This window comes from Mustela lutreola, chromosome 2, assembly GCF_030435805.1.
Source record: "Mustela lutreola isolate mMusLut2 chromosome 2, mMusLut2.pri, whole genome shotgun sequence".
In the NCBI taxonomy this organism is placed as follows: domain Eukaryota; kingdom Metazoa; phylum Chordata; class Mammalia; order Carnivora; family Mustelidae; genus Mustela; species Mustela lutreola.
The window spans coordinates 171246651-171258915 of record NC_081291.1 but is presented as its reverse complement, the minus strand read 5'-3'; positions in this window follow the sequence as shown (position 1 = coordinate 171258915).

Sequence of the window (12265 nt, the reverse complement as noted above, 5' to 3'; positions counted from 1 at the left end):
ATTCCCCAAATATAGCTTCCTGTCCCATCATTTCCATCTCAACTTATTTCAGTTCCAGATCAAGGAGATTTTGTGCGCCCATGCTATAAAATGTACTAATGTCATTTTAAACTTCACAACCTAAAAAAGGCAATATGTAAAACTGAAGCATAAAATGACATGGAAAATTTTCAAAGTATATGGATATGTATTGGCACATCAAAAAAGGAAGAATCAAGACAAGACAATAGTTTCTTTTGATTTTTAAAAATATACAAAGGCATTATGAGAATTGGGTGGATATCCTTACAAATCTGAACGGTGATGTTCTTCGGACCTCTGTACCTCATTCTTATCCTTCTCCCTAAACTTTATAATAGAGTTAGAATAATATGAATGTATATTTGGAAGGACACAAAGAAAAAGAAAGGCAGATAATAGAAGAAAATCCTTTGAAAATTAATTGGAAAGAAATGGTCAATTTTCATAATTTGCTACAAATTTGATAAATTTGTTATTCCACACATATAGGGAAACTCTTAAATTGTAAAATAACATGTGTATTACACCCATGTGTGTGCTGAGGGTACACACACACGTGCAGTGAGCTCAGCTTGTCTATGGATTGAACTAATCTCCATAATTGAAGCTCTGGGGAAGCTGGAGTCTGTGATTTCCATCAATAGGCACAGATATAATTAACCAATAACTAGGGAGGATGTGGTTCTACAGAGTAACAGATTTTTTTAACATCTGCCAGAAGCACATCTGTTGTGTTATATTTTATTGGCATACTATGATTAACAATCCAATATACTTTAAAATATTTGCATGAGATTTGACTTCTATATGTTTATATACTTATAAAACCACCATGATTTTTTTTTCTCCCTTGCTTTGGAAAGTGTTTCATTTGCTCTAATCTGTCCTATTGCATATATCACTTTATCTGCAGACACATGTGCTCTCTCCTACCATGCTCCCACTTTCTCCCACTGTTTTCTTTATCATAATCTGTGCCAAAACAAACACAATCAAAACTATTCAAAAGCCAAGCAAGTGTATAGATGGGGACTTCTATTTCACTGCACATTGTTTATTAATAATAAACACCAGACTAGACTTTGTAGACTTTGGAAGCCCTCAAATTTGCAAGGGATTACACACCCATACATACATGCACAGTCATTACTTACATTTCATATATCTCTTATCAATGTTCTCCATCCTAAACAAAAATTCTATTACAAGTCCAGCATTCTGAATTCTTAGCTTATAGAAGTCTGAGTGAAGTGGGAGGTCTGTCATTTCTCCCTCCCTGCCGCATCTCCCAGACCTTACATAGACCACTGTGCTGCTACTAAAATTATTCCCGCTAGGACTACCACTCCTACAGCGAAGCTGGACAAAATGAGCTTTAGTCAACTCTGCCCTTTAGGCTACTTTACTCACACACTAAATACATATTTACTGAAGGCCTGCAGGGTGAAAGTCCCTGTGCTAGATACCTACAAAATATAAAGAAGTTTGATTCCTTATCCCTGCCTAGTGGGAATTGCTGGGATGGAGAAGAAAGCAGATATCACACAAAGTGACTTAAACCAAAACAAAATAAAGGGAGGGGATGACTGACTGCCATGCTGGAAGCTCTGATGCACTGGGTTTTACATGCAGGACAATACTCCTAATTTAATTGAAAGACATCAATTTACCCGTATACAAATGTGATAAAATACAGTGACTTTTGAGAAGGGCTGAGCGTTTCTCCTTGTTAAAACAAGTCAGCTTTAAAATAATCAACTTTTCATCATTCTTTTGTTCAGAGTTTGCTTAATTCCAGGTAGAACTCCAAAGCCATAGTGAATCTTTGATAATAGAGGTCATATAAAGACATGATAAGATTTCATGAATGACCCACGATTTGTCTATACACTGAAGAGTATGTTAAAAGAGTAAAGACATGCTTAAGAGATAAAGTGTTACTGAAAAAATATACTTGGAAAAATAACAATGACTCAAAAACTTAATGCTTCTTTTTATTCTTTTTAGCTTATATTCTACTTAAAAAATCTTTAAATTTCTTGATTTTAAGTGCTTAAGTAAAATATATTTAAGACACATATTTTCCTAATTATCCAAATAATGATTTTATTTGTTCATTCACTTTTCAGTGGAGAAAACCAATAATAGAATTTATTTTTTAATTATAAAAGATCATTATGTGGGTATTAAGTTGTAAAGAAAATATAAAAAATATAAAAAAGAAAATATAAGCATGTTTTTAAGTTCTTAAATTATTTAAACAACATATTCAAAACTCTATCGAGCTAAGGGAATGAAAATAAAATGCTGTATTTTTAGGTATGACATTGTTGGTTAATTTAATTTATAAATAAGGCTAATTACCCTGTACCAAAATATTTCCCAGTAATGAAGTAACCTATTTTAATAGTTTATTTAATCACAATATTTTATTATTTGCATTTATTTTTTAAATAAAATTTGTATTCCTTAAACTCCAAATTATTCTGAACAATAAGCATAGTTTTATTGAGCCACATCTATGTAGTCAAGTATATTTCTTTTCCAGACTGAAGTTAAGAACTAGTTAGGAAAATAAGAAGCAAAAGGTGCAATTTTACATGTATACATTTAAATTTTTGCCACACAGATATGACTGGGGTTGAATTCATGATTTCTTTATTGAATGACTATGCTCAAATAATAAATGAGTGGCTCAATGTAAGTTCTATTTTTTGCAGTAAAAATTTTTTTTGCAATAGAATTGTCAACATGGATGAGGCGATTAAAAGAAGTCTTACTGATTTAATGAGAAGATTCATGTTGAGCAGGATGTTCAGATCCTTTAAGTCTTTATCTGTGGGTTCATAGACATAGACTATTTCTTAGACAAAGTAAAGTAGATACAGATAAAAATAAATGGCTAATAGTGCCTATAGTTCATTAATTTAGGGAAAATATGTTTAAGAAAAACTCTTAAGGAGAATGTAGGGGTTTATTAAAAATAAGTGGTGAAATGATTGAATAACGGATAACTCTAGCATAAGCTATTTCCTTTTTCAGGGAAGGAAGCAGGTATGAAAATTTTTGTGCTAATATCCTAAGAAAAGGGGAAATTCAATACTGTTTTTTTTTTGGAATTACAATACTGCCCATATTTTTGTCTAAATTCAATAAATTTATTTTCAGTTTAAAGTCAATATAACAGCTAATATTTACATGGAGAAAACCATAATTTGTGGCAGGATACTTTTTTGAAATATAAATTTAAGTTATTCTGTATTTTCCTCCCGTATCTCATTTGAAGAAGCTGACTGGAACCTCATTTGCTTCTTAACTCAGGGATTGTGTATAGGCTGTAAGGAGAAATTACACAAGCACAAAGATGGGCCTGTTGCCACATGTTGTAAAATAAAAGTCTGAGGAGGAAAGTAGGACAAGTAAGTTGGAGGTCTGGAGAAGTGGGCACTGGAGGACAGGAAGACTCCTGGACACTGGAAAACAGGTGATTTCTTCAAACTTTTGTTGATAGTAGTTTGTGGCAATGCCTCAGGGAAATAACAAGATCTCAGTGTACTTTACATTCCCATATCCACAAAGATCCTTGTGCAAAGGGAGATTGGACTGGAAGAAATCTCTGTGTAATTGGATGATAAGCATAATAGTGTTGGTATTACTAGACGACAATTGGAATTCATACTATGGCTGGGCTTTTTTTTTTTTTTTTTTTTTTTTTTTTGAGATGAAGAAGTAGTGTAGGAGGAGAGAAAAAAAATATCACTTAAGCCTCCAGGAAGGAAAAGATCCTTTGTAGGACTGAAATTGGAATCTCTTCCTCGTTCAATGGAATGGAAGCTTAGAGTTGAATTCAAGTAGATTTAATGCAAATAAAGTAATATTTTTTACATTTCTTGCATGGCTGAGTATGAAAACTGAGACCAACATTAATTTTAATATTAATTTATTAAACTAGCTACAGTGGGGTAGATCACATACTGCAGAAGAAAGTGAGATAGAGTACAGCCATGCATGAAAAGAGAGATTCTAGAAACCACTGGGTAAAAATGAACTTTTAGAAGTTCATTCTTACAGATCCTGTGCTTAAAGTAAAATTCATTAATCCAATGAAGGTGAATAAGCACAGAGAGAGGAGTTTCTGGACCACATTAGGACTCAGAAAAATATGTCCATCACTGTACTAAATGTATAAGATGAATAATAACATGAAACACAGAAAATTAGTTGAACCTGACATTTCAAGAATAAAAGTGTTATAGAATATACCATACATTGCAAAGAATTTCTCTTACCATGGTTCCTCAAACAGTTTCTCAGTGCTTTCTTAATGAGATCAACTCAGAAATAAATTTCACACTTTCTTATATAGAAATTAATATAAATACGGTTAAGTTACCACCTTGTGGTATGGAGTTGGTGATTCTAATTACTATTATTACTATTAAACAGCTAGTTTTACAAAGTTCTGTCATAAACAAGGTTATTCCAACTGGGCTACCAGATTTTCCATGTTCTTTTCTAAAGCCAATCTCTTTATTTGGGGTTAGACCTCCTCTCTCAATCTCTCACTCAAAATCATTGCTCCAGCAATTCTTCCTTTCTCACTTACATCATTAATTTTCTCCCTTCTCTATCAGATTATTCCATAAGGTAAGAAACTGGCTGGTGTTTCTCTCATCTTAAACAACAACAACAACAACAACAACAAAACAACAACCAATGGGCAGCTGGGTGGTGCAGTCATTGAGGCACCCAACTCTTGGTTTCAGCCAAGGTTGTGATCTCGGAGTCCTTGAGATCCAGCCGTGCATCCTTCCTTGCCCCCAACTCTCTCCTTTCTCTCTCTCAAATAAATAAATAAATCTTAAACAAACAAACAAAGAAAATTTTTAAATTCTCTTGGGTCTACTCCCTTGCCCCCAGCACTATATTAATTCTCAGTTCCCAGTTGCAGCAAAATTCTTTGAATTTATTGTCTCTGCTGTTTTGATTCACCTTTTCCCACTCTTAAACACACCGTAGTTAAACATTTGTCTTCAGACTCTGCTCTTCCAAGATCATCAAGAATATAAGTATTGCAGGGTGCCTGGGTGGCTCAGTCGGTTAAGTGGCTGCCTTTGGCTCAGGTCATGATCTCAGGTCCTGAGATCAAGCCCTGCACTGGGCTCCCTACTTCTCAGGAAACCTGCTTCTCCCTCTCACTCCCCCTGCTCATGCTCAATCTCTCTCTCTGTGTCAAATAAAAAAATAAAATCTTAAAAAAAAGAACTTGTGTTGCTAAATCTGCTGTTCGATTCTGGGTCTTCATTTTATGTGGCCAGTCAGTGGGATTTGACACAGCAAATCATTCCCAACCTCTTTCAGGTGGTTTTCTCTCTTGGCTTCACAACCCCATCTTCTCTCTCTTCCTACCTCACTGGCCATTCTTCCTCAGTCCTCTCTGCTTTTCTTTAACATATCAGGGATTCTCTCACCTTAAGACTTTTTCAGCATCTTTTCTACCTGATTTTAGTGTTCTTGACCCAGATATTCACACGGTACTAAAACCTTCAATTTCTTGGACTATTAGTCTAAATCTAACCTTGGCAGAGCCTAAACTGACCACTGTCTTTTTTTTTCAACCACCCTATTTAAAATTGTGATTCTTTCTGCTGTATTCTCAACCCACTTACCTTGCTCATTTTCTGTTCCATAATGCTTGTTACTATCTAACTTACTATATCATTTATCTATTCATTATATTTACTTTTTCATATTTGCCTCCCATCTTTAGACATCAGTTCCATAAGGGCAGATTCCAGTGTCTTGCATACTTTTCTGGTTCCTGCTGGTACCTGTAGGCTAGCTCTGCAGCTCATTTAGTGTTATAGTTCCTTTCTTCCCTTATCAGGGTGCATTAGTTGGGGTTCTCCAGACAAACAGAACCAAGTATACACGTAAATGAGATTTTTTAAAATTTTCTATTTTTTTTAAAGATTTTATTTATTTGAGAAAAGAGAGAGAGAGAGCACAAGCAGGGGAAGGGGGAGAGGGAGAGTGAGAATCAGACTTCTGGCTGAGCAAGGAGCCCAGTGTGGGGCTTGATCCCAGTACCCTGAGAGCTGAAGACAGAAACTTAACTGACTGAGCCACCCAGGTGGCCCATAAATGAGATTTATTATAAGGAATTGACACTTTTGATGGTGGAGACTGAAAAATCCCAAGAGCTGCCAGCTGCATGCAGGAGACCCAGTAAAGTGGGTGGGATAGTTGCAGTCCAAGAACCAGGAGACTTGGTAGTGTAATTTCTAGTTGAAGGGCAGACGATCGATGTTCCACCTCAATCAGTGGGTGGGTCAGGGGAGAACTGAAGGAGAGGGAGAGACGAGATGGAGAGAGAGAGAGAATTCTCCTTTCCTCTGTTTTTTAAAATTCTTTCAGAACCTCAACAGTTTCGATAATGCCCACCCCCACTGGGAATGGAAATTTGCTTTTACTCACTCTACTGATTTATATGCTAATCTCATCCAGAAACACCCTCACAGACATACCCAGCAATAATATTTAGCCAAATATCTGGGACCCTGTGATCCAAGCAAGTTGACACATAAAAGTAACCCTCAGACCAAGAACTTCTCCAGTCAGGTTATGTTGGCCTAGATGGCTGGAGTTTGAGGGCAGATTCTAAGGGGCGGGCGGGGGGGAGGATTTGATATCTTGGGAGGAAATCTAAGGTCTCCAGATTTTCAGGTGCACCAACCCAGATGTATCCATCCCAGGGGTCAAATTCCCATCTATTGCAACCATTGCAGCAGACCTGCCTGAGAAAAACACTTGACTTGCCCTGGGGTTCTTGTATTTTTATGTTTACGTTCTTGGTTTCCTCCAAGCTTTCTCTCCCCACCAGTTACAGCAAGTGAGAGTCTGTTTAGCTGCCTCAAAGGAGGTATTACAGCTTTCACACTTACACTCTCAGCTTTTGTTACCTTTTCCAAAGGTTAACTGAGGTTAGCAACAGCTCTTAGTGTTACTATTTTTTCATATTTTCAAATACCTGAACTGTCACACTAGCCAGTGAGTTTGTGTTCACTGGTCTATCCAAGTGAACCTCTAATAAAAAATTTAATAATCATATTGCTAACTTGGCTACCCATGCCACAGGCTATCTGAGCTCTACCTACTATAGTGATAGTGATAGGATCCTCATTGCCAGAAGGGTAGTAGATGATTTGGCTCCAAAACCTCACCATCATCTCTGTGTTCTTGCATATCCAGTATCAGTTGTCATGGGGTAATTATTGAGAGAAGTCCCTTGGAAGTGGGTTAAGATAAAAATGAGTATGCAAGAAAAAGGTGTGCTTTGGGAATCGTGGTCTATATAAGGGCAGGGAAGGCATCAGGCTTGGATTGAGGGGTATGTTAGGCTGTATACAGTGTCAAAGGAGATCTTAGTTAACCCTACATGGGTTTTTAAATCTGAAATAACATTTGCGAATATCAAGGCTGTTATGAAGAAGCCAGGATATTATGCCTCTGTGTCAGCCCACCATTGCATATGGACAGTCCCAGGAAGGTGACATCATCTTGACCATGACTCTAGCCAAGGCACTTGAGAGAACTGCTGCCTGAAAGCTGTTTGCTCACTGCATTTTGAGCAACCAGAGGATTGGGTCCTCTGGTCTTAAAGAGGGATCTGTGTGGTTCGTCTTAGTGTCCACTACAAATACCTTCTATTTCCATTGCTGTAAGGATTAATAGAAATTCTCCAAACAATACTGTGTAGTGTGTCTGGTTTATACAGCAATGACTTGCTATTGAATATACAAATAGCTGATATATACATATATATAATATTTAATAATATTACTATTTTAATAATATATAATAATACATTTAACTATATATAGTAATATTTTATATATATATAAAATATTTGGCTAACCCCAGTCAGGACTCTGGTCCTGGAGAGAACAGTACATCATTTGTATAGATGATGACTTGCAACTAGTGCATAGCTTGAGAACAGTATCTAAGTATAAAAACATGTCTGATATTCAATTTGACTAAAGCAAAATCTAAAGCAAATTCCCAAGACTTGGGAGAGGTTACACAGTAGCTGAAAGCTTGAACTGCAGAATTATTATCTATTTTATGTCCATAAGCTATGGAATTCTTAACAACAACAACAAAAATCAGTTAAAAATGAATTTGAGGGGCGCCTGGGTGGCTCAGTGGGTTAAAGCCTCTGCCTTTGGCTCAGGTCATGATCCCAGGGTCCTGGGATCGAGCCCCGCATCGGGCTCTCTGCTCGGCAGGGAGCCTGCTTCCCTTCCTCTCTCTCCCTCTGCTGCCTCTCCGCTTACTTGTGATCTCTCTCTCTCTGTCAGATAAATAAATAAAACCTTTAAAAAAAAGAGAGAGAGATAAAGATATATTCCAAGAAAAGCAAGTTGATTACAGCCCATAAAATTAATCCTGAATCAGACTTAAGTCAATTAGAATAATAAACTTAATAGACAGTCTTTATTCTTTGAGAAAAGAGTTTAGTAGCCAGGAGAATCTAAATTTCACTGACTTAAAAAAGAAAATTAAAGTTATTTTCTTTTTTCTTAAGATTTTTAATTTATTTATTTGACAAAGAGAGCACAAGCAGGGGGGAACAGCAGGCAGAGGGAGAAGCAGGCTCCCCACTGAGGAGTGAGCCTGACGAGGAGCTTGATCCCAGGATCCAGGGATCGTGACCTGAGCTTAACCTGAGCTTACCCAGCTGAGTCACCCAGGTGCCCTAACGTGATTTTTTTTCAAGATCTTTATTTATTTATTTGACACAGAAAGAGAGATCATAAGTAGGCACAGAGGCAGGCAGAGAGAGAGAGGGCGAAGTAGGCTCCCTGCTGAACAGAGAGCCGAATGCAGGGCTCAATCCCAGGACCCTGAGATCATGACCTGAGCTGAAGGCAGAGGCATAACTCAGTGAGCCACCCAGGCACCCCTAACATGATTTTCTTAACTGTAAAGAATTCCCAGATTCCAAGATTTTAATGTACTGTATTAGTTTGAGGCTTTTGAGAATCAGACACCACGATGGGATTAAACACACAAAGGAGATAATTTCATTAAAACAAAATAAAACCGTTAAGACTAAAATGGGAGAGAGCAAGATAAAGGTGAGGAGAGCCTTCATATAACAATAGAGACCGGTCACCTATGAAAAGAGAGCGAGGAGGAGGGATGCTGGGTAGGAAGAGCTTCAGACGGTAGCACAGTGCAGAGAACGTCCTGATCAGCTCATGGGGTTGTTTTGCAGCAAAGGTGCTCCAGAAGGAGCATCAGAGGAGTCTTACACTGCATCCCAATGGCCCAGCTTTAATGTTTTTGCTCTGCCCTGCCATTGAGTGAGAGGGAATAGCGCTGGGGGAAGTATTTGCTGTGAATGCTGTATGGCTCTGAAGCTACAATAGCTAGAGGCTGTCAGTCCATTGTCTTTGCTACCACAGCTTCTCTCGAAAGGAGACCTAGATGGCCACACTCCAGTGACCATCATATATGTTAATATGTTAATATGTTATGAATTTAAAAGAGAGGGATAAAGAAAGCTCTTTCCAAAAATTTATTTGGCAACATAACCCTTATAAAACCAGTGTTCTGTGACTTGGGCATCTGGCGTAGAGAAGAGAAAATTGTGTTATTTCTATTTAGAATAACATATTAAAAATTTTCCGAGTTAGATTTTTACTGGCGACAGAACAAAGTTATATTAAAATTATATTATATCACCAAAGTAACAATTCATATTATGGATTAGGAATGCCGTCTCATATAACATGTGGTGAAAGGGTAAAGAGGCTTATCAAATACATTTCAGAAATTCAATTCCTGATTAAATGGCTACATCTTTCTCCTTAAAATTCTTCTCCCCACATTTTCAAGTGCATCTCTTGGTTTTCCTCTTGTCTCTGATTCTTTATAGACTCTGATTCCCTGGTCTGTCATTGTTGCAGGCACAAAAAATGCACTGCTCAGGTCTCCTGGTTGTGGGGTAAACGGTTGGCTGACAGCCTCAGGTGAGTCCCTCTGCACACTCCCTTCCACTCTGCTCTCACTCCCCTGTATCTCTTTTATGTGCCCTGAACTTGACCCATTCTTCTAGCAGTATGCTTTGTCTCAGAGAATCCCCCAAAGCCTAGCCTCTAATTTGAAACTATTTCTACCCAATACTGCTTCCCACCTTTATTTACTCTACAGAGGCACTTCCTCCAATATAATTCTTGCATGTCTAATCCCATATGGGTGTCTGCTTTTCAGAGACTTCAAAATAATACAGTCACTTACGTGTTCATATTTGTTAACATTTTGTCATTGGTTCACTACATTTCTCACTATAGTCTTTCATTTTACATTATTTTATACCATTAAGTCCCAAATCTACTGTTTCAGATCCTTTATACCATTAAATCCCAAATCTACTGTTAAGGGAGCTAATTCTGTTTCAGTCTCTGTTTCCACTTGTTAACTATTGGCAATACTTCAGTGGCTCAGAGAAGCTCTTTAACTTGTGGCTCCATTCTGAATCCTGTTGCTTTGGCACAGTGTGCTTGTACCTAGATTTAGCATCTTTATTGGATTACTTTTGGTTGATGTCTTGGTTGGACTATATGCTTCAAGTTTGATTTTTTTTTTTTAAGATTTTATTTATTTATTTGCCAGAGAGAGAGATCACAAGTAGGCGGAGAGGCAGGCAGAGAGTGAGAGGGAAGCAGGCTCCCTGCTGAGCAGAGAGCCCGATGTGGGGCTCGATCCCAGAACCCTGGCTGGGGTCATGACCTGAGCCGAAGGCAGAGGCTTTAACCCACTGAGCCACCCAGTGCCCCAAGTTTGATTTTTTTATTTCATTTGTTCATTCCTAGGCATAATCCCTTTGATAACCATGAGCTCCATACTGCAGAGTCAGAGTTTCTCTCACACACCACCCCTTGCTGACACACTCTGAATCCCTGAGACGCCAGCCTAGATGACAGACTCAGATGTGCTCATGTTTGAAACAGTGGAGGAGGGGAAGGGCAAAGCAAACTCTAAACTCTGTTCTTGAACTAAAAACCTGTATCTTCAATAACCATACTAGATCGTTCTATCTAAATATTCCGTTGGACCATACTCGCCAGCTTTAAAAATGAACTTGTCATTGCTTTTGCTACAAATATGCTTCACTTTTAAAGTCACTGTCTTGAGGAACCTCAAGGACATTGATGATATTAACTAAGTCAGAAACTTGCGAGTTTCTATGATTTCTACAGCGTTGTTTCTCTTTCCGGTCACCATTCTTGTTGCTACCTTTACATTTATAATTTGATTTTCTTTTTCATGTCCCTACAACTAGCGTCTTCACCACTGTGAGAGCCTCCTTGTTTGTCAAAAGCTCTCTATCTATTCCCGTTTGTTTCCCTCCAACTATTCACGTTTCTGCAAGACTAATTTTTTTTTTTTTTTCAAACATGCCAATCTAAACTGTTTACTCCTGGGTTTAAAATCTTTTGATGGCCTTTCTTTACCTAATGATACTGTCTAAACTCTTCATTATGGCATCTAAGCTCTTAAACGCAAACCATTAAGTACGTTTCCTGCTTCATTATTCACCCCTCTTCCACACACTTTCTGCTTTCATCTAACTGAACTCTATCCAGTTCCTGGATGGTGGCATGCTCTGTCATGCCGCCACCTTTTCATGTACGGAGTTCCTTAAATTTAGGATGCCTTTCTTCCTTTTATCTTCCTGGAAAACTATTTGGAATTCATTATCACCTTTGTGAAGTGTTTTTGTACTCACTCTCTCATCTATCCACAAACCTTGCAACCACTGCCACTCTCTTTGCTCACTTCATTGCTAGGCACTTCTATCATACCTTCTTCTTGCTCTGTTAAAACCTCAACATAGAGCCCTTTATTATGTATATTTACTTACGTGTCTGGCTCTTTTACTAGGCTATGGTTCCATGAAGTCCAGATCAAGATATTCATTTTTGCACCAAAAATATCAAGGACTGTGCCTGGCACTTAGATGATGCTTAAAACGGGTGTTAAATAAACTACCTCTAATTTGTATGAGGTATGAGGTCCTCTTTTATGTCAAAGAGGACAATGGTTTTCACTTAAGAAAGCTGAGTGCCCAACATGAGAAAAAGAACACAATGCTTACTGATGAGTCTTAATTAAAAGAAAAGAATAGAAAAAAGCTAACAAAGAAGATAAATAGTTCTGGAAGAAAAAAAGA